We start from the raw sequence: 21,472 nt of genomic DNA, 5'->3' as shown, positions 1-21,472 counted from the left end.
ACAGTGAGCTGCAGAACACTTTACATTATACACATATACTACACCAAGAACACTACATAAATTACAACATACACACTTACACAATTACACAACAACATCCTACACTGATATTTCTTACATTAACACTCGGTGGTGTTGCGACATCTTACGAAACGCAACCGTAACCCAAGGTGGGAACAAATCGTGCCGATGGGTGAATGGATCTACGTAGTGAGTCTTGAACGATGTCCTCTGGGCACCAGGGCGAACCCAGTTGTACTTAGCTCTAGCTCCAGTACGCGTGCGCTCTGCTGGAGTGGTCCATTTTTCGCCGGTACTCGTGGGACCAAAATTTCAGTTCCAACAATAAACACAATGATGGTTGGTGGTCCATCTGAAAAAACCTCCAAATTATGTCTTGCGAAGAGACCTCGGTCAGCTTTGTCTGACGAGGATAAATGTCCTATGGAAGAGAACTACAAATCTTTAGACTTGAACACTAAAAATATTCGATTCATTGTTCTCCGAAATAGTCAGGAAGGTGGCTCCCTCCAAAAGGTTTCACCTTTCCTTATAAATAAAACTCTAACAGGTGCAAGTGGCTCCCCAAAGAACATCAGGAAATTACGCGACGGATCGATTCTGGTTGAAACATTCAACGACGAACAGAGTCGATCAATCTTACGTCTCCGTAATATGGGTGGTATAAATATAAGTGCTGAAAGCCACAAAACGTTAAATACGAGCCGGGGTGTAATTTTTTGTAGAGACCTTCTGGATATAGATATCTCGGAAATAGTCGATGAGCTTTGCCACCAAGATGTTGTTGAGGTGAAACGTATAATGAGACGGCAGAACGGAACAGAAGAACCGACACCGTCTCTTATATTAACATTCAATCTCCCTGTTCCACCAGAAAAGATTAAAGTGGGTTACCTCTCGGTTCGGGTACGACCATTCATACCCAACCCACGGCGATGTTTCAGATGCCAAGGTTTTGGTCATACTACAACATCTTGCACGAAAACTGAGATCTGTGCTCGATGTGGTAAAGAAGGTCACAACGACACTAACTGCAAAGAAAGTGAAAAATGTGCAAACTGCAGTGGTCCACATACAGCCCGCTCCCGAGATTGCCCAACTTTTAAAGAAGAAAAGGCAATTCTCAAAATCTGTACGGAGCAAAAACTATCTTTTCCGGCTGCACGTAGAGAATATAAAAAGATAAACAACTCACGGAACCTGGTTAAACCAGACGTATCTTTTGCCACCGCTACAACTAAACAAATTCCTACAAATGCTAATAATCAGCAGTGCGGATCCTGCAATGAGCTTAAAAAACTTGTTCAGATGCTATCTGATCAAGTAGCTTCACTTACAGCCACTATCTCAGAGCTGACAAAAATGAATAAAAAGTCCTCCGTCGCAGCTAGTGAATCAAACAGTATGATACATACGAAAGTTCCTATTCCCAAAGTCGTACCGCCACGAATAGTGACTATCACAGCTGGCAGTAAGCCACCTAATAAGCTCCCCATAAAGGGAACCCACATAACTATCTCTTCTGGGATGTCAACTACAGCATCCCATTCAAATAAATCTCCTCCACCATCACCTCATATACTGGAGGATATGGTTGAAGTACCACCCGACCCTAGGGCATCGGAGTTCTTTAAAATAAAAAATTCAAAAAAGAAAAACCGAATCACGTACAACTAATTTTTATATAGTTTCCGAAATTTATTTTTTTATTTGTTTTTTACACTTATGAACATTATTCAGTGGAATGTTAGAGGTATTCGGTCCCGCATTGAAGATATTAGAGTACTGGCGCACACACATGATCCACTAATCATGTGTTTCCAGGAAACTCACCTTCTACAACATGACCGAATTACACTTAGAGGATACTTCTGCGAGAGATACGACTGCCTAGTAGACAGTAGGGAGAGTGGTGGAGTAGCGATTTTCATGAAGAATGGGGTGTCAGCTACAAGAATTCAACTAACCACTGTCATTCCTGCTATTGCAGTAAAGGTCACTATTCCCTTCAAATTGCATATCTGCAATCTGTATCTCTCACCGAACACTGTGTTCAGTGCTTTAGATGTCTCAAATCTCCTTACACAAATACCATCTCCATCGTTAATAGTAGGAGACTTCAATGCCCATCATATTTCCTGGGGCTCAACCTTCTGCTCCACTCGAGGAAATATGATAAACAGATTGAGACAAGATTTTGACCTTTGCCTACTGAATAATGGATCACACACATTTATGTCCTTATCAACTGGTGCTGTATCTAACCTTGATCTTTCCATATGCTCACCGAATGTACTCCCTCATTTTAATTGGTCGATTTGTGATGACTATCACGGCAGTGATCATAGACCAATTATTATTAGTTTCGGTGTAGACTGCGAGATTAAAAGAATGCCACGGAGATGGATTGTTGAAAAGGCAGATTGGAACGTATACTGTAAAGCATTCCAATCTCAGTATGACGATGGAGCGAACATCCTCGACCAATATTCTTCTTTTACGTCCATGATACTTAAGAATGCCAACAGATATATCCCACAAACATCGGGTAATCCTAGACGTCCTTTCGTTCCATGGTGGAACGATGAATGCAAAAATGCTATTAGGAATCGACGGCAGGCACTACGTAAATTTAATCGTAGGCCCACAACAGAACATCTAAATTTATACCGCAGGGCTAGAGCGGTGTGCCGTCGAGTATTCTTGGACGCTAAGAGGAATTCATGGACGAAATACGTGAGTACTATCTCACGCACTACTTCCACGTCTACTGTATGGAAGAAAATTCGTGCAATCTTCGGATCACCGAAACAATCTATTCTTGGTCTTATTGATGAAGGAGAACTCCTTTCATCATCCTCGGAAGTGGCAAATAGTCTAGCAAAATCTTTCCGCTCGGTGTCTCTCACCTCATCATATAATAACGATTTTCAACGGTACAAGATACAAATGGAGGTGTTGTCGTTAAACATTGGTGATTCGGTTGGTGAATTAAACACTCCATTCGTATTTAAAGAATTGTTACATGCACTTAAAAATTCACGGGACACTTCCCCTGGACCGGACAACATTCGCCTTTCCATGCTTTCACACCTTCCTAATTCGGCACTACAACAACTTTTGAATATTTTCAACGGTTTATTCTCCGAACAAGTCTTCCCACCCAGATGGTCAGAAGCATTTATTATACCAGTACTAAAACCTGGTAAAGACCAGACGAACCCCTCAAGCTATCGCCCTATATCATTAACAAGCGTGTTGTGTAAAATAATGGAGAGAATGGTAAACCGCAGACTTACATGGTACTTGGAGAAACATGGCTTTCTATCTCCAGAACAGTGTGGTTTTCGACAAGGACGATCTTCCATTGACCATTTAGTGTCACTAGAAACAGCCATACAAAACGCTTTCCTCAATCGGCAACACCTCGTCGCTATCTTCTTTGATATAAAAAAGGCGTATGACACAGCCTGGCGACGTGGTATTCTTAACACTCTCCAAAAATGGGGAATCAAGGGCAATATGCTTGCTTTTATCCGGGGATTCTTAAATCACCGAACGGCTCGTGTTCGTGTGGATGATTCGCTCTCAGATAGTGTCATCTTGGAGAATGGAGTGCCCCAAGGTAGTGTATTAAGTGCCACCTTATTTTCTGTAGCCATAAATGATATTACCAAATGTGTTCAGGCTCCTGTCTCATGCTCTCTATTTGCTGACGACTTTGCTATCTACATTGCAAGCCGTTCGGCACCTACAGCAGAGAGACTACTGCAGAACACTATATATCACCTTGAAGCTTGGTCCAGGATTACTGGTTTCACATTTTCATCCGAAAAAACAAAATGTGTAGTTTTTTCTCGGCTACGAAACCCTTCTATTCCGCAAATTTTTCTGAACGGTGAGACTATTACTATCTCTAATTACGTTAAGTTTTTAGGTTTAATTTTTGATAGCCGTCTTACATGGGTCAAACATTTAAAAGAATTGAAAACAAAATGTTCCAAAATTCTAGATATGATGCGAGTCCTTACTAACACCAACTGGGGAGCCGATAGATCATGTATGATACGTTTTTACTATTCCTTTGTTCGCTCCCGTTTAGATTACGGTTGTGTGGCCTACTCATCAGCTCGTCAAACCGTGCTTAAAATGCTGGATAGTGTACATCATGCTTTCCTTCGGCTTGCCACAGGCGCGTTTAGATCTAGTCCTGTCGCAAGCTTACTGGTAGACTGTGGTGAACCATCACTTTGGGATAGACGAGACCAGCTTTTATTATCGTATTTTGCTCGTCTCAGAGGACAACCGAATCACCCGGCTCTTGAGTCGGTCTTTGGAAATCCTAATCTAAGAAAGTATGAGGACCATCCACGTCGTACTGCACCGGTAGGTATCCGTACCTGGCGTCTGCTGCAGCATATAAATGTTAACAAACCGTCATTCTTTCCTATATATCCTTGCTCATATCCTCCGTGGAGAATAAGCCTTATAAATTTTAATTTTGACCTTACCACATACAATAAACAATCAACACCATCTATTGTCTTTCAGCAAATGTTTCAGTGTGTTCTCTCCAAGATGAAACCAGACGCGGTTGTATACACTGATGGATCGAAACAAAATGATACAGTTGGATGTGCATTTGTTGTTAATGAGAGAACTTATATGTTTGGTCTACCCGGTATTACGAGTGTGTTTACCGCTGAACTATAAGCTATAAATAAGGCTCTAAACATCATTAACCCTAAATATAGAAAAATTCTTATTTGCAGTGACTCGTGCAGTGCTCTCCAAGCCTTAAAAAACTTTTATTCCAAACATTCTATCGTCATTGAAATTTACAACGCAATCGCTGAGTTGAATAATCGTAACACAGAATTAAGTTTTTGCTGGGTCCCTAGCCACGTAGGGATTCCAGGTAATGAACATGCAGATTCCGCTGCCAAAGAAGCATGTAACCAGCCTCCTTTCACCACCCGAGTTGCTACTTCTGATTTCATTAACTATGTAAAACAATTATTAAGAACAAGGTGGCAAGGTGATTGGACAGCTACCGTTGATAATAAACTCCGTCACATTAAAGATTCTGTGTTACCATGGAACTCCTCATACAGAAAACCCCGGCGTGAGGAAGTAGTTCTCTGTCGATTGCGGATAGGACACACGAGAGTCACACACGAGTACCTCTTTACAAGAGGACAACCACCTCTATGCGCAAGATGCAACTGCCGCGTGACTGTGCGCCACATACTCGTGGACTGCATATGTTATGCGGCATTGCGTCGTAAATTTAAAATTCCTAGTAACATCCGTGGTATCTTGCGTGACGATAAGGAGGTTTTAAACCGCATGTTTATATTTTTACGTAGTATAGGGTTAATGCAAAAAATTTAATAAGTATGTATTCTTTCGTAATTGTATGTATTGTCCTATGTATTGTTTTTGTTATCCGAGTAGGGAGCCTTTTACACTCCCTATCGGATTTTTTTTGTTTTTTTTGTTTGTTTTTTAAATTCGTCTGTGATATTAGTTATAAGATTTTTGTGATATTAGTTTTAAGTTTTATCTCCTTTTTTAGTTTTAAGTTTTATTTATTTTTAATGTGATAGTTTTTAACATAGTTTTAAGTTTTATTTATTTTTAATGTGATAGTTTTTAACAGAGTTTTAAGTTACATATTAGTGTTTTGTTATCCGAGAATGGGCCTTTTACACCCATTCCGTGTAAAATTTGTTTCTGTGATAGTAGTATTAAGTTTTAATTTTATCTAAAAACCTTAAATTATTTTTAATTATTTTTATTTATTTATCTATTTATTTATTTTCCGGGCGATGATAACGTTCAACCGTTTTTCGCCCTAAAAAAAAAAAAAAAAAAAAAACTATCTGATACCCTTACAGTCCTCTCAGACTTTGTTAAATTCTATTAGTTTGTTTAAATTTTTATTTTTGCGTCTTATTGTTAAGATTCTGACTGTGATATTAATTTTAACTATGTTTTTAGTGGTATTTTATCTGTTATTAGTTTTTTAATATTTCAGTTTATAGCTTAGATTTAGTTCTTTTGGTTATAATATTGTATTACAGGCAGTCATAATGCAAAGTGTTTTTCGCCCTCAAAAATAAAAACAAAAGTTACACTTGCCAAGAAAAGTTTAAAAGAAATTAAAGAACTTTTGTTTCATCATTTAAAACCCAAATCATCTGAATTTATGGCAAGATTAAATTTCCCTCAATAAAACAACTGGAGAGTGAAAAATCTCTTTACTACAAACTATTAAAGAAGTAATTTTTATTTGTAATTTCTCCAATATTTAAGAATGATGTTATGGTAATAATTCAGAGACTCAAAAGATATATTCAAACAAAATAATTAAACTTCTGCAAATATATTGAAATATATATTAGGATATATATATTAGGAGACAAATTAATTCCATTTCAGACACACACACACACACACACACACACACACATATATATATATATATATTATTTGATAAGTAAATTATGTTCAAATGACATAAATGATAACTCAAGATTTCTATTGTGGAGTTGTAAATCACTCGGCTAAGGATTGTTCAGTTTACACAAACACAAAAACTGCAATTTCTGTAAATGACTAAGATGATTTGGAGAAAACATGTTTGTAATGTAATGTAATGATGTATGTTATGTTAAAAATGGTCTAAATGTAATAATCATTGATAAAATTATGATGGCAACTGAAAATGATAACCTTATTGTACCAGAGCATAACAATTCACCTATTTTGAATGAGTCTCATGTTAGTGAGATCAAAATATGTGAATAAGTTTTAGTGGATGATTGGGAAGCTCTAAATTCATAGTGGAAAACTTTAGTCAATAAACAAACAAATAGAAGTATAAATATAAGCATGAATAAAGGCTATGTACCTGGTGCTTGAATTTCTAGTAATGCAAACAATAAAGCAGTTCATAGCAAGGAAAAAAGCATATGTTAAATATAAAATAAACATAGGATTGCATATGTTTAAATTATGATAAGAACTGGTTAAACTTATTATTTCCAAACAAGTTAAACATTTCATAAATACTTATGCAAATAATTACCATTATTACCATTAACTGCAAAAAATTAATTTTCAAGATAATGGATACAATTGTTTTCATGTTTTTGTCCCTAGTGAAAATTCTCATGAAGTCATTGCCCTTGAAGTTTGGTCAAAGGAGTATTAGTATTTCCTTACTAAAATAGTCTTTTTTCTGATAGCATAGAGGTGTTCTTTGTTTAAATAATTAAGAGAGGGAGTCCTCATCTTTTTGAAAACACACAAAATGGTCTTCATTAAATCCAATTGAAATTACTTTTATTTTTTATTTAATTACATGTGAACACCTTCCAAGTGGTTGTATGGTGTAGAAAGGATAGAGAGATTGAAACTGGCAAGAATTGTGATGGTAGTTCATTGCTTTCTGTTAGAGCTGGAATCTGAACACCAAAAAATATACTGGAGTTGCAAAATAAGAATTTTGGAATTCTAAATGTATTCAGAATGTGCATTCTTTTTGGAACACTGAATGTGTTTGGTCTAAGATCAGATACAAAATTGGTAAGAACTTATTGTTGACAAATAATAAATTTTGCCTAAACACCTACCTAGATATTTTGGAAAATAATGTTGACTGGAATATACAATATCCCCTGTAGAGGTCTGGTAGTAATGATGGTTGATTTTAATTAAACAAAAATTGTTTAGAATTCACTCATAATTTACCTCAATTCACTGTATTAATCAAGGAAAATAGCCGCAGATGTGATAGATATTACAAATTATCTAAATCTAAGACAGTGTAACAATCAAATGCCCACTTCTTTGCACATGATTCCTAGCTTTAGGATAACTGCAGACATAAAGATTTAAAGCCATGGTAGTAGTAAATGTGGTTATGTAGATATTTGAAAAACTATTTATAGTTTAAAAGGTTTTATGTAGAATTATAGATCAATGCTAACATGGGTTTATGGCCAGAAGGTTGCAGCAGTAAATCTTAATGACATGTTATCTTTTACTGGTCCTGTGAACTGAATGTAGGAAGGAAGGTCAACTATTTATTTTGACCTCAAGAAAGTATTCCTTTCACTTTTCAGGTTTGTGGGAAATTGAAGCATTACAAAAATCTGCTGAGCTCCAAAAAGGCATAAATAGGATTTATGCATGGTCAGTTTTAAATAGCAAGCCATAACCTTAATTAGACAATGGTCACTATTTTTGGGAGATGTTAGTGAAATCCATACAGATATGTTTAATTCACACTTCATTATTAAAAACCTCCCTCTCTCTCTCTCTCTCTCTCTCTCTCTCTGTATTATATATATATATTATTTAGTTGCTTTAAGTCAATACAAACAGTTTCTTACTCATCCCATGAAAGTGGACATAAGGCTTTTCCTATTTTTGAAATAGCCATTACTGATTAAAACAGTAATACTTTGTTTTTTTAAAGAGGTGGAGGACGTTTAATGGACATTTACAAGCGTTTAGGCAGTGTCGGGTTTGCTAACAGGTTTTGCCAATTTAACCAGGATGTATGTATATCTGCACACTACCGACTAAACCTCCACCCCTGCCTACCACCCTATACATGTGCTGCTTATAAATGCATTTCATCAGAAGGGACTCACCTGCACACACAGTCGTAATAAACGAACAGGATGTCACACCACACAAACAATATCACTGGAAAAACAAACACTGACAACAACATCGCACAAGAATCATACAGCAAACGAGACAAAGCTTCTGACATCCATGACACCCATGCGATACACACCCACACTGCAGTCAAGACAGAAATCTGTCATACCACTTACCCATAACTTAGCACCATATAGCAGAGCTGAATAGACCAAACCCGTAAGCAGTTTCCTCCTTTGTCTTGGGTGGGCCCTCTTGTATTCGGGAGTAGGCTAGCAATAAGCCTCCTTGTTTTCTCCTCCTTCTCACAAGCCCAGAGTACATGAGTACTAAACCTTAGTCTGGAGTCAACCCAGATTCCAAAGTATTTTATGGCCACCTGGGACACAATTTTTCTGCCATCAAGGATCAGACATAAAGTTGCGTTCCTGGCAGCAGAGATCAATAGTCTTTTCAGGAGCCAACTCCAGTTCTACCCCAGCCATCCACTCGCTAATTCTTGTATACAACTCAGTTATCTTGCCTACAGCCTCATACTTGTTTCCACCTCCGCTAGCAATGTAACATCAGTGTAGCCAAATAATGTAATCGATTGTGGGAGAACAACCTGAAACATTCTATTATAAGTCATGTTCCAGAGAGTCGGTCCAAGGACTGACCCGTGCAGCACCCCTCTATCGAGATTCTTCTCAACATACCCATCATGCAGTTTAAAGATCATCCGACGTCCGATGAGGTAATTTTGCACTATCCATCAAAGGTAAGAAGGGACACATAGGTCCTCCAGTGCTCCCATTATTGCTGAGTCGCAGATGCAATTAAACGTGTTCCATATGTTCAGGATGACTAGGACAGAGATCCTACCATCACCTCTCCTCAAGGCTCTCCTGCCAAGTCGCAGACAGCAGCTATGGCATCGAGGGCGGACTTACCCCTGCGAAATCCATACTGATTCGCAGAGAGCCTGCCCTGCTCTTCCAGTACACCAACTATTTTTTGCTGAAGCATACGTTCCAGCACCTTCGCTAGCACATCGATCATCGCCAGCAGCCGATACAAGGAGGGAAGTGCCAAATCCCTCCCCAGTTTAGAAACTAGTACCAGCCGCTGACACTTCCATCTGCCAGGAAAAACTGCCTTTTCAAGACAGACATTGTATGTCTCTAAAAATTACTCTGGCTCGGCCCAAGCTGCCACTCTGACAACCGTATTAGGCAGATATGGGTTAGGCACTCTGGCCGACGGTATTCTTGTGATTGTCACCTCCAGTTCAGCATGGGTAAACAGCGGTGTAGTCCCAGCCACACCTCTCACATCAGGAAATAATTTTTCCCCAAGGGGAAAAACAGTAATACTTGGAAAAGGACAATCATTTGAAAATTGATTATTTAGGTTAGTTTATATAGGCAATTAAGTTGAAGTATGTATAAAATATTAAATGTTTTCTTAAAATATAGATACATTAATTTATTGATTTACATTTACAGCCAAGTTGCAGCAAGACATCCAATTTATTATAAGCAGCTAGTAAGAGTTGCTTTCTTTAAAAGTAATGATGTTTAAACAGTCAATCTCAATTGTGAGCAGATTGAAGGTATTGCTCTATGGGTTCAGTTTTGTTTCCCTTACACACTAATGCAAAACAGTTATGTTAAATTTATCAAAGGTAGTAGGAAACCTCTTTACTGCTTATTTAGCATGAGGTACTTATAACTATTGATAATAAATAGTTATCCCATTTTAGATACTGATTTGTTTCTTACATCAAATCACAACCATTCAGTTGTATCATTTATCATTATGATTTCATTCTGAACAGTTCCTAATGAAAATCCAAAACTTAAAAATTTGTAAATTCAAAATTATACCTATTATATATTTTTTTTTAAATACAATTTTTCTTAAACCCAATGTTCACTGCATTCCTTTTTCCAGATTATTAACTAAAGTTGTTGGTTATGATTTTAAATATATAACCTATGTAAAGATTTACTTAAAATGCAAAAATATCTATAACCCCAAAATGTTGACTTATTAAAAGAAGACTGCTTTCTGAATAGTTATCATGGGGTTAAATATCTCAGTTGAATAGGATTTAATTAAAGACAAACTTAAACATTATTACATTATGTATGCTCAATAAGCAATGAATAACAAGGCATAAAGACAAATAGTTATTCATTATTAATTTTGACTGTGCTGAAAACAGCAAGCTATTTCCAGTTAAATAAGTAATTTTTCAAGCAAGTCTAGTTAATCAAGTATTATGTGTAACAAATCAGTTTAAATGATTCATTACATACCAGAAAGTGGTTGAGATTCTCCTCCTTACCTAAATACTAAATTCCTTTATATATTAATAGTACAGACTTACCAGAGGATACTACAACCATATTCGAAGATATGTACAATCTGGAGGATTTCATAAATTTCAAGCTATTGTTAAATCACTAGATAAATCAGCCACTTGTGGTCTGTACATCAGTCATATGTATATATCTAGTTCCAATAAAAAAAACCTGTTCACCTTCATATAGTTATTCGTTTCAACAATTTTAAAATTCTCTAAGCTGAGTGGCATTATGACTTATCTTTCCCTACAAGTAAGTAATATATAACATCATCAGTAATCCATTTCTTGTTAATTCAACATGTCATTTGTTTTTCAGCCTAAACACTACTCTTGTTCTTTCACAACACTATCACCACACCATAATCTTCATAAAAAAATATTTCAAGATAAATTAATATTTGAAATGAAATCAAAAATGATAATAAACTTAATACATAACTTCAATTCTTGATTTCTAAAGAAATCAAACATCTTTTGTAATATACACTATCTTCTGTAGTTTTCTAAATAAAAATTGAATTTTTTTCAAAATATCAGTGAATTAAATAACTACTTCACGAAAAATATGATTTTTTTTTTTTAATGCAACTGACCATTTTTTATTTAAATCATTTATTTTTCTGCCCATTATGAAGACTGACACTGAAAATATACTCATTTTATATTTCTTTAGGATGTTATTTTTTTTATTAACATTATGATTTTTTTTTAATTGAATGAATTCACATTTTTTGATTGTTATAAATAAAAAAGTCAATAAAAATGAAAAAATTAAGTTTTTTCCATTTATTTTGTTTTAGAAATAATTTTGAACAATTTTTTAATATAATTTCTTATGATTTAATTTTGATTTATTTTAAATTATGTCTTCTTTAAATTTATTATGTTATTTGATGCACATAAAGCATCTGAGGTGTGCACCACATTAGTCAACTCTTTAACACTAAGATTTTATATTCATTAAACAGCCAATCCCTTGAGTAATAGTTGTGTCACTTACAGGGCTAAATATCATCTACATTTCAACAGGCTGTGTGTGTTGACATACAAACTCCTCATCATTTTCTTTAATAAACCTAACGTAAGACATGTGTGCCTGAAAATAGTTTTGTTTTTTGGGTGAACAACCAATGTTTTTGTCATTTAGCATACATACTCATATAATAGTCTTATAGATATTTTTTTTAAATGTACAAAATATACTTTAATTTAGACAAAAAGGATTTTAATGCAAATTAGTAAATTGTACAAAAAACTAGTAAGTACTAAAACTGGTAAGTTTACATTTAGGCTTGCTATTAATTTGTTATGTTTATAGTAGTTTTTATTAGTAATTATTATTAACTATAACACACTGGACAACATGTTATCTAGGTACCAAAAAATATGCACACATGCGCGCGCATGTTTATAAAAACAATTTCAAAAATTCAGGGGATGGTCAACCACATCAAAATAAAGAAAAATCTTTATGGCAACAAATGCAGAAATGCTAATTTTACTAGCTATTCACTCCATTCTGTATTTTTAACATAAAAATTTATTTCTCAGGAACGGTTAATCATATCAAGCTGAAATTTTGTATACTGCTAGAATTTAGTATAAGTTTTACTGTGAGAGTGACTAACTTAAAGAATTTTTGCCATAATTTATTTATGTACGGATTTAAAAAATGTGTAATCTTCTTTGTTAATAAACCAGCAGTTGCAAAGATATTAACAATTAAAAGGTTTACATGGCCGCCATTTTGAAATAATTTGAGCCAGATCAGATTCAATATTTTTGCATAAATAAACCTCAAGGTTTCCTAGCAGTATACAAAATTTTAGCTCAATATGATTAAACATACCTGAGAAATAAATTTTTATGTTAAAATAAAATAGTGGATAGCCGGTAAACTAAGTGTTTCCAGACTTATGTTGGTAGAGTCTGCTTGAGATCAGAAAGTTCGGATGTCTTCTATTGGCTCCGTGAATCAGTAGATTTTTCTTGGAGTTAATGAATTTTTCAGGTTTGGGCTGTGTTAGCCTATACTGTTAGGTGTGCACCAAACTTTATTCGGTGTAGGTTGTGCGGTTTTTTCATTGTTTTTTATGTTTTATTTTGTTAAATAATACTTTCAATTGCCAGAAGGTTTATTTTTGCTTGCGCTAGCATTTTATGTTAATGCAGGTGGCCAATTAGTTATCTTATCAAGAGGAAGATAATTTTATTTTTAATTTTAATTATTTTAGTGGTGCGTTATCTATAATTGATAGTACTGTTATAATAGCTTTACTTTTAAAGCTATTTCTTAATGGACCTGAATTTATTTATTTTTATTTTTTTCTGGTGCATTATCTATTACTGTGTATTGTCATAATAGCTTTATTTTTAAAGTTTATTTCTTATTTTTAGACGATGCCTATAAAACCGGATGCAACTAAACCGGCTTCTAAGCATGGTCCTAAGAAGAAAGCGTCCCGCTACCTGTTTGGACTGTTGACACCTCAAGCGATGGAGGTTGCGGGTGGTGATGGGGAGGCGTCAAGAAAAAGGAAGTGAGCCTAGCAGTGATTCCGATAGGGGCGGTATTCCTGAAATAGGTATTCCTTTTAGGGAGGTTAAAGAACTGGTTGAACTTTGTAAAATTCTCCTCAGCTCTATGAGTGAAGTTACAGAGGCGGCCCAGAGGATTTTGTTCCAGGCCAGAGATGTGGCAGAGGATTTTGATGAATTTAGTAAGAAGCCAGGTTTTGAGGATAAATATACTCAAACCACTAAGACCAACCTAGGTCTTCAAGAGAATTACCGAAGATGGTAGATCTGGAAAGATTGGCTTCCCTTGTGACGATGATTCGAAGGCTAATGTATACATTTTGAATACACTCGCTGATAAAACAAGTGCTTTGCAAGGCATGTTTGTACTGTGGCCCGCAATACCAGAATTAAGCTAAACAAAGGTGGACTCGCACTCCTGGTTTGGTAGCAAGGAATATTTCTTCGATTTTAGTCATTGATGAGATCAAACGTCTGACTGAAAATGAGGACTGTCGTTATGTATTGGTGGGTAGAAGAAGCGAAGGGAGTCAAAATTGTCGACAGTATTCGTTTAGGTCTTAGAAGAATACTAGGCGTGGAGAAACACCAGTTGGTTTTCTCCACTATTGGTAACTTGGACAATACGGTGCGAAAGACCCTAGAGTTCTGGGCTAGGAGGCAGATTCTGACTTTAAACTTTATGTTGCTATTGAACCTGGTAATCTAGAGGGCAACCTAGTCAGAGGGAAGGTCCTAAAACATCTACTTTGGTGGTGAGATAACAGGGTGCCTCTTATGCCCACCGCTTTCAGAAGGTTAAAACATCCATCGGTGAGGACTTGGCCAGGGACATCTTGTCGGTACGGCAGGGCAGGGGTGATGACCTGGAGGTTCAGCTTAAAGAGGGTTCTACAACACCTCAAACTCTTAAGGAACAAATAATGACAGTTGTGCCAACTGCTATGGTGGCTGATAAAACTGCATTTAGACTAACTGCAGTACACGTTAAAGATCTCGATGCAGAGGTCACAAGGGAGGAGGTCTTGGCTGCGATTAGTAAGCCCCTTAATGGTACTACTTTGGCTAAGATAACTTCATTAAGACCTGCACACGGTGACACTCAAAGTGCCACTGTTATGCTGCCCCCTAATAAAGTCAATAAGCTGACTGCAGTTAAACAACTTCTTGTTGGTTGGTCAGTCGTGTCGGGTAAAGCAGCAAAAGCCCGACACTAAGTGTTTTAGATGTTGAGAGGGTGCTCTCTGCACCCAGAGAGCACCAAATCAAAGAAGGTGCTGCTTTAATTGAGGTGCCCAAGGCCACATGAGAATAGATTGTAAAGAGCAGAAAAGGTGTGCAGTCTGCAGAGAATCTTGACATAGAATGGAGGCCAGGGACTTCCGAGGATGCCGAAAATGAAGGCCCTGCAAATTAATGTCAATAGAAACACGGCCACTCGCGATTTAGTGTGGAAGTTGGTCATTGATTGTGGTGTTGATTTTTTACTTATAACAGACATCGATTTCGTAGGAGAGAGTTATCAGTATGTATATATTGTGCCTCTGAAGATACCCTGGAGTGCACTGTGTTTGATTGTCCTAGGTGGAACGAAGCAAGGAGAAGAGCCAATCTTGTAGGATTGACCTCTGCAAACGTTACAGAGTTTATGTTGCGGGGACAGCGTGAATGGTCCATAGCGGTGAGGATGGTGATGGAAATACTCAAAACCAAGGAGGAAGAGTATAGGATTTGGGGTTCAGGCCAAACATAGCTGATGGCGATTTTTGCCAAGTAGGAAGATCAGGATTGGATTTCCAGGAACAGCCTTTGTAAAGGCCTCTAGACACAAAAGAGATGAAGACTGAGACCAGAGAGTGAAGGGGGATGGACAGCCTCCTGTGGAGCTGTCCTTTGTTTGCGCTTGCATGGGTGGAGGTTGGCAATGAAGCACGGGGACTCCTGATCCCCCTATCTCAAAGGCACCTCCCGGGGCTGAGTAATGCTTTATTGTGGGTCAGGTCCTGGGGTGTGGGAGTTGGTGAGGTGGTTAGGTTTAGTTGGTAGGACACAGGAACACATATGCTCTTTTAATAACATCTTGCGGAACTTGCTGTGAGTCCAACACTACTCCTTCTGGGGCGTATATAACTGGTATTCCCCCTTCATCGGCAACAAAAAAATATTAAAAAAAAGATATATGTTGGTATAAAGCTTTTCTTTATTTCAATGTGGGTGATCACCCCCCCCCCCTCCTCTATGAATCATGAGACCTTGCCGTTGGTGAGGGGGCTTGAGTGCTCAGGGATACAGAGTAGCTGGACCGAAGGTGCAACCATATCGGAGAGGTATCTGTTGAGAGCCAGACTAAGGAATGATTCCTGAAAGAGGGCAGCAGCTCTTTCAGTAGTTGTTAGGGGCGTGAGTCAGGACGACTTCAACGGCCGTATCAACATCACTCAGTCCTCTGAGTACTGCGCAGCTGAAAGCAATGGAAAACTACAGCTGCTTTTTTTCCAAGAAAATGTGGCTCTCTGCATTTTCACATAGAAATAATGGAGGCGCCTTCCTTGGTAAAATATTCCGGAGGTAAAATAGTCCCCCGTTCGGATCTCCGGGTGGGGACTACTAAGGAAGGGGTCACCAGAAAATTAAAAAATAACATTCTACGAGTCGGAGCGTGGAATGTTAGAAGCTTGAAAAAGGTTGGTAGGCTAGAAAATTTAAAAAGGGAAATGGGTAGGACAAATGTGGATATAGTAGGAATTAGTGAGGTTCGGTGGGAAGAGGAAGGCGACTTTTGGTCAGGTGATTTTAGAGTAATTAACTCAGCGTCAAATAATGGGCAGGCAGGAGTAGGTTTCGTGATGAACAAGAAGATAGGGAGGAGAGTGGAGTATTTCAAAATGCATAGCGATAGAATCATTGTAATAAGGATAAAATCAAAACCTAAACCGACAACGGTTGTTAACGTCTATATGCCTACAAGCGCCCATGATGATGATGAGGTAGAGTGTGTATACGAAGAGATTGATGAAGCAATTAAACACGTAAAAGGAGATGAAAATTTAATAATAGTTGGAGATTGGAATGCAAGCATTGGAAAAGGCAGGGAAGGAAGTGTAGTGGGTGAATACGGGCTGGGCAAAAGGAATGAAAGAGGGGACCGACTTATAGAATTTTGCACGAAGTGTAATTTAGTAATTGCCAACACCCAATTTAAAAATCATAATAGAAGAATATACACTTGGAAAAAGCCAGGCGATACTGGAAGGTATCAGATAGATTATATCATGGTTAAGCAAAGATTTAGAAATCAACTCGTTGACTGCAAAACTTACCCTGGAGCAGACATTGATAGCGACCATAATTTGGTGATAATGAAATGTAGATTGGGGTTTAAAAACCTGAAGAAAAGGTGTCAGATGAATCGGTGGAATTTAGAGAAGCTTGAGGAAGAGGAGGTAAAGAAGATTTTTGAGGAGGACATCGCAAGAGGTCTGAGTAAAAAAGATAAGGTAGAAAATGTAGAAGAAGAATGGGAGAATGTTAAAAAGGAAATTCTTAAATCAGCAGAAGCAAACTTAGGCGGAATAAAGAGAACCGGTAGAAAACCTTGGGTTTCAGACGATATATTGCAGCTGATGGATGAACGTAGAAAATATAAGAATGCTAGTGATGAAGAAAGTAAAAGGAACTATCGGAAATTAAGAAATGCTATAAACAGGAAGTGCAAACTGGTGAAAGAAGAGTGGATTAAAGAAAAGTGTTCAGAAGTGGAAAGAGAAATGAACATTGGTAAAATAGACGGAGCATACAGGAAAGTTAAGGAAAATTTTGGGGTACATAAATTAAAATCTAATAATGTGTTAAACAAAGATGGTACACCAATATATAATACGAAAGGTAAAGTCGATAGATGGGTGGAATATATTGAAGAGTTATACGGAGGAAATGAATTAGAAAATGGTGTTATAGAGGAAGAAGAGGAAGTTGAGGAGGATGAAATGGGAGAAACAATACTAAGATCTGAATTTAAGAGAGCATTAAAAGATTTAAATTGCAGAAAGGCTCCTGGAATAGACGGAATACCTGTAGAATTACTGCGCAGTGCAGGTGAGGAAGCGATTGATAGATTATACAAACTGGTGTGTAATATTTATGAAAAAGGGGAATTTCCATCAGACTTCAAAAAAAGTGTTATAGTTATGATACCAAAGAAAGCAGGGGCAGATAAATGTGAAGAATACAGAACAATTAGTTTAACTAGTCATGCATCAAAAATCTTAACTAGAATTTTATACAGAAGAATTGAGAGGAGAGTGGAAGAAGTGTTAGGAGAAGACCAATTTGGTTTCAGGAAAAGTATAGGGACAAGGGAAGCAATTTTAGGCCTCAGATTAATAGTAGAAGGAAGATTAAAGAAAAACAAACCAACATACTTGGCGTTTATAGACCTAGAAAAGGCATTCGATAACGTAGACTGGAATAAAATGTTCAGCATTTTAAAAAAATTAGGGTTCAAATACAGAGATAGAAGAACAATTGCTAACATGTACAGGAACCAAACAGCAACAATAACAATTGAAGAACATAAGAAAGAAGCCCTAATAAGAAAGGGAGTCCGACAAGGATGTTCCCTATCTCCGTTACTTTTTAATCTTTACATGGAACTAGCAGTTAATGATGTTAAAGAACAATTTCGATTCGGAGTAACAGTACAAGGTGAAAAGATAAAGATGCTACGATTTGCTGATGATATAGTAATTCTAGCCGAGAGTAAAAAGGATTTAGAAGAAACAATGAACGGCATAGATGAAGTCCTACGCAAGAACTATCGCATGAAAATAAACAAGAACAAAACAAAAGTAATGAAATGTAGTAGAAATAACAAAGATGGACCGCTGAATGTGAAAATAGGAGGAGAAAAGATTATGGAGGTAGAAGAATTTTGTTATTTGGGAAGTAAAATTACTAAAGATGGACGAAGCAGGAGCGATATAAAATGCCGAATAGCACAAGCTAAACGAGCCTTCAGTAAGAAATATAATTTGTTTACATCAAAAATTAATTTAAATGTCAGGAAAAGATTTTTGAAAGTGTATGTTTGGAGTGTCGCTTTATATGGAAGTGAAACTTGGACAATCGGAGTATCTGAGAAGAAAAGATTAGAAGCTTTTGAAATGTGGTGCTATAGGAGAATGTTAAAAATCAGATGGGTAGATAAAGTGACAAATGAAGAGGTATTGCGGCAAATAGATGAAGAAAGAAGCATTTGGAAAAATATAGTTAAAAGAAGAGACAGACTTATAGGCCACATACTAAGGCATCCTGGAATAGTCGCTTTAATATTGGAAGGACAGGTAGAAGGGAAAAATTGTGTAGGCAGGCCACGTTTGGAGTATGTAAAACAAATTGTTGGGGATGTAGGATGTAGAGGGTATACTGAAATGAAACGACTAGCACTAGATAGGGAATCTTGGAGAGCTGCATCAAACCAGTCAAATGACTGAAGACAAAAAAAAAAAAAAAAAAGATCACCCCCCTTGAATTCTTGAAACAGTTTTTATTAACACTCTGTATATGTTTGCTTCAGGTGTTTTGGATTCAGTAGCAGTTGTCAGTATGAACAACAAACAAATATGTGTACTACTGATTAGCTTAAGCAATAAAGTCAAATGTAATTTATGAAAAAAATGTATGTTTTTTTAATACGACTATACAAATTCAACTTATTATATGTATTACTTGTTAATGTAGTATTTTATAAAGTAATGAGTTACATAAAATGGATTACAAAAAAGTTTGTTGATATAGTTTTAAATAATAGTTTATTGATAAATTCTTTGAAAAATTTCCCTTTATATTTTTAAATATTTATAATGAATAAAGCAATAATAAAACAGACTGTATGATTCCATGCTCCAAATATTTTTGGATGCTTTTTATTTAATTATTTTTAATTTCTGTTAAGATATTCCAAACCAAACAAAGTGGAAGCATTTGTCATTTTCTTAAAATATTTCATCAAATTACTAAACGCTGGATTATTTAATCTTACTTTGCACAATATTTTATCCACTGTATTTATTTCTAAAAAAAAAAAAAAATGAAATTAATCATTCTAACTACTATGTGAGAATAAATTTTTATGAGGAGAATTTATAATATGTTTAAAATAAATACACTTGAATAAGTTTAAAATAGTTTTATGAGATTTTAAATAATTTTTAAGTTTTTACATTCTATCCCTAAATCCAAATTTCCATTGAACTTTAAAATTATTAAATACAAAATGAATCGCTTTCAGGTTACTGGAACCTTTCCTTTCCAAAGCCTTTTAGAGCTAAATACATTTTTCTTAATGGAGTACCTGATAGCAACAGTATTAATGGCATTCATCTTAAAACAGTTAGGAAACCTCTTAAGAATCTAACTGAATAAATAAATATACTCTGTAATTGGTTTTTGTTGTGTTTGTTTATTTAATATGATTTTTGAAAAATGTAGTTATTTTTAAAATTAAACATTTTTTCTACTATGTTGAGATTTTGGCTATTATGAGTTGTGTAATATCTTTTCATTTTGAATAAAGTTTGTACAAGAAGGAAAAGTTGGTTCTATTGTTGCGTTTAATGCCTGTATGTGTAGATAAATGACCATCTAGTCTGTTCAATGTAGTACTGAGTGTTAGCACTTTAGTTCACTCAAAAAATTCCTGAGTTGCTGTGTTCATTTTGTGTGTTCTGTCAGTTTGCTTTATGATCTTATGTGTATTTTTGTTATTTTAAAACTGTCAATTAACATTCTTTCCGGAAAATGTAGGTTATTTTGAACATATACTGGTTGATGTATATTAGTGCTTTGAATTTGTTCAGTATTTTGAATAAGATAATATATTTGTTCGTGTGGATGAGTAGCCATTAACCTACTGACATCAGTTAATGGTTATTTTATTGTGTAGAGTTATTTAGTGTAGTTTACAGGAGACAAAGGTGAATTTTAGATAAATCTGATGTGTTAGGAATCCGAGAAATCTGCATGTTAGTTCTTGGGGAAGGGGGTTGTTAAATATCTTGTGCAGAAGTGTGTCAGTTGTGATGGATTTTCTATATACTTTAAAAGTATGTCATCTGTTTTGGATATGGTGGGGTCAAGGAAGTCAGGTGATTTTCATGCTCAAATTCTTGGCAAATATTTTTGCATGCAATTTATTGATGGATGTAAGGAATGGCTATATTGTTATTTGTTTCTGTAGACCTGGTTAAGTGTGTTAATTTATATGAACTATTTTCAAGTGTTAATTATGACCTTCTACTTCTGTCTGAAGCAGGGGCTGCAGTATATTTGATGGTGGGTCTACTTTATGTATTTTGGAGTGTATTTTTATTGTAGGTGTTAGTAAGTGTATTTGATTAAGGAAATGTTTTTTGTTTAGCTATGTTGTATGTTATTTATAAATCATTTTATTATTTTTTGGAATTTTATTAAGAACAGATTTTATAAAATATTTAGTTTAATTTAATCTCTGCCTATGATGTTTTAAATTTTTACTTTAGAATTAATCCCTTATAGTCTAACTGTATTTCAAAAAAATGCTCAGAATCAATATCTGAGTAAATTTTACAGCCCGTAATTTGGTTTCAGAATTTCATTTACCAATTATAAATACAACCTATTTGATATTTTCCTGAACTTCTTGGTCTCACACATGTATATCTTATGATTTAAAACAGTCATTAGTACATACTGTGCTTAGTGCAAAATCTGAATGACAAGTTCTTCTTTAATTTCTTTGAACCAGTTCATATCAGTTTTCCTTCCTGATCACCTACAATAACATTACAGTCTCCAGTTACTATAAATTCTTATCTATTTGATTTGATCATGTATATTTTTCAT

The 21,472-nt window shown here is 35.7% G+C and overlaps 1 protein-coding gene across 1 annotated transcript in view; it reads left to right on the top strand.

Annotated features, from left to right (window-relative positions):
• The window catches only part of TfIIS (RNA polymerase II elongation factor), a 101,536-nt gene extending 88,067 nt beyond the window's left edge, over positions 1-13,469 (top strand). The window contains exon 7 of the mRNA XM_075358583.1: positions 13,451-13,469. The gene's annotated coding sequence lies outside the window, so the exon portion shown is untranslated. The remainder of the gene's footprint in view (positions 1-13,450) is intronic.
• Positions 13,470-21,472: the final 8,003 nt, after the last annotated feature.

Source organism: Lycorma delicatula, chromosome 2, assembly GCF_047948215.1.
Source record: "Lycorma delicatula isolate Av1 chromosome 2, ASM4794821v1, whole genome shotgun sequence".
NCBI lineage: Eukaryota > Metazoa > Arthropoda > Insecta > Hemiptera > Fulgoridae > Lycorma > Lycorma delicatula.
Note: the sequence above shows the minus strand (reverse complement) of the source record. Positions and strands in the feature narration are given on the sequence as shown.